The sequence below is a fragment of the Penaeus monodon genome, chromosome 23, assembly GCF_015228065.2.
Source record: "Penaeus monodon isolate SGIC_2016 chromosome 23, NSTDA_Pmon_1, whole genome shotgun sequence".
NCBI lineage: Eukaryota > Metazoa > Arthropoda > Malacostraca > Decapoda > Penaeidae > Penaeus > Penaeus monodon.
In genome coordinates this window covers 32,747,806-32,748,444 of record NC_051408.1, presented here as the reverse complement: position 1 = coordinate 32,748,444, position 639 = coordinate 32,747,806, and the positions used below count along the sequence as shown (strand labels likewise).

The window sequence follows — 639 nt, the reverse complement described above, 5'->3', positions numbered from 1 at the left end:
AAGAGTAATATTACTCTTCATAACAATATAAAACATCAATAAAAAATGAACATCAGTAAGGGGGGGGAAAACATAAACATCACAGATGAATGTATCGATATCATAAAACATTAAATCATGCTATTATCACTAATGTCAGTAATAGGTGTCATTATCCTAGTAATTACCACAGACCCCGAATTAACAGCAGCATCAAATCACTTGGAAAATCTCTATATTCTTACATGATCTATTTCATCTCCCATTCTTTTGTTAACCCTTTATTCATTATTTTTCTCTTTCTTCTCTTGGTAATTATTTCCTTATGGCACTTCCTTTTCTTATTTTGACTATTTTCGTCCTGTCTATAAAAAGTTTGTGTGAAAATCTGTTTATCATTTTTTACGTTTTCGTTACCTTTGTCAACCCTTATTTATCAGCCTGTTTTTTTTTCCTATAATCATATCTCTCTTTTATTTCTTCTCTTTTTCTCTCCCTTTCTATCGCCCTCTCCCCTTCTCTCATTTTCTCTCTCTTTCTCTCCCTTTCTATCGCCCTCTCCTTTTCTCTCCCTTTCTCTCTTTTTCTCTCCCCTTCCACCCCCCTTCTCACCCTCTCCCTTTCTCTCCACCCTCTGACCATCTCCCTTTCTCGCTCTTT

General features: G+C 35.4%; 1 protein-coding gene across 1 annotated transcript in view; it reads right to left on the bottom strand.

Annotated features, from left to right (window-relative positions):
* The window catches only part of LOC119587931 (protein trachealess-like), a gene marked incomplete in the record, with an annotated part of 132,256 nt that overhangs the window by 35,613 nt on the left and 96,004 nt on the right, over positions 1-639 (bottom strand).